Source organism: Magnolia sinica, chromosome 14 (assembly GCF_029962835.1).
Source record: "Magnolia sinica isolate HGM2019 chromosome 14, MsV1, whole genome shotgun sequence".
In the NCBI taxonomy this organism is placed as follows: domain Eukaryota; kingdom Viridiplantae; phylum Streptophyta; class Magnoliopsida; order Magnoliales; family Magnoliaceae; genus Magnolia; species Magnolia sinica.
Window position 1 is genome coordinate 42,572,914 of NC_080586.1, and position 1,858 is coordinate 42,574,771.

The window sequence follows — 1,858 nt, forward strand, 5'->3', positions numbered from 1 at the left end:
ATGTCATATCTAGGGCATATAGTGTAGAATCATAGTAAACCCAATGTCATAAGCTAAGGGTGCAATGTAATATGCAAATGCAAAAGATATGATAAAGCTGGAGTGTGTAATCTGGATGATAGCACGTGGTATCGTAAGTTGTGGGGTTCATCACAAGGGACTTCTATCTAAACTAGTCTCATACCTAAATTTGGATAGCTAGACTGAACGTGGTAAACTCCTGATCTCAGTTTGGTCGCGTACCCGACTGAAATCATGGTCATTGCGAAGGTGCACATAATGATCTATTTACGTACCAACAGCCCAAGTGAATAGTGAATGAGTCAAATGGTGAGTACGTGATCCCGTACTTAGTACGTCCATATGTTAGTATGGCTCATCTCTAGGATATCACCGGGGTCTAGTACACTCCATAATGACTGCTGCCTCCCTAACCGCATAACCAGTGAGTGGAAAAGACCTCACTATATGCCTAGCTAGTAGTCTGTCAATACCTATGTGGCTCGTTAATAGCGGGCCCATTTATGAGTTGGTCAAATCAGCTTAACTTACAGCCCGCTCACTCGGGCGGATAAGGCCACACCCCTTTCCAACTGACCACGACACAGTGGGAGATGCCACCTACTGGTATTCGGCACCCAGACACTCATGTATCCACTCGGTCTAGACGTTGGATTCTCCTTCGGTACTAGAAGATTCTGACACTCTCACCGAAGGACATCCTATATGCCCACAGTGCTAGAACCAAATATTTCGGTATCCCATCTAGCCATCCACAATGAACCCGTGGAGGCCACAGCCCTGATATCGCTAGGGCGCTAAGTGATCTTGTCACACAAATATGAGATGCATGAGTCATACCATCCAGTCATACATCAAACTTATGCGTACTGCGCGATCATGTGGGGTAACATCGTCTCTTAAGGAGTCTCCTAAATAACTCAGCCCAATGACAATGCTATGGTCAACCATTCCTCACACCAGGCATACAAATGATGCATATGAACATGTTTCATAATGTAATAAAGTACACAGGCATGATTATCTGATAAGGCGTACAATAATAATCAACAATCGGCCTTCATCGGCATGTCACATACCCAAAGTATAAACTAAACAACATGCTCCTTCTACAACTATCGGAGTCCATGCGGCATGTCCCACGTTATACTACATTAGCTTTTTAAGGCATTAATATATCATATATTCCAAGACAGGGTCCACTGGAAGGACGGTGGATCTTGCCCATACATCGAGATAGGCTCTATATGGTAGATATACCAAATCTGATACTACATATTCTTCTATCTACGGCAGGGGGTGATGATGTACTAAGCAACGGATAGCTTAGATAATACACTAATGTCCAAGATGGACCTCGCACTTGTCTTAACAAAGAGACGGACGGTGTGGATGATATGAATATGTCACGCGGTCGTAGTAAATGGGTACAAGAGTAGGATACAGCTCTTATGGTGAGTTAAGTGGGTATATGACAAGGTGAGTTCACAAGGTGAGCTAACAGGGTGAACAATTAGGCTTCCTAAATCTCTATATCATGTAATAAACTGGGCTTTCTTATGGGAAGCCAGATACATACACAAAGTGGGTTTGGTAGAGTTCATACATCTAAGACCTCTAACGGATTGGGTAGCCCACTCAACTCCTAAGTGGACCTTGGGTATGGTCGTTAAACTTAGGCAAAACATGAATCTGGATGGGTCGCATTTCTATGAAAGGCTTGGTATGAACATAATGTGGGCTCTAAGGTTTGGACAACCTTATAGGGCATGGTGGGAAGGTATTAGCATCAATGGGGCCCAAGGTTTGGGTTAGCCCAAAAAAAAGAGACAGGTAG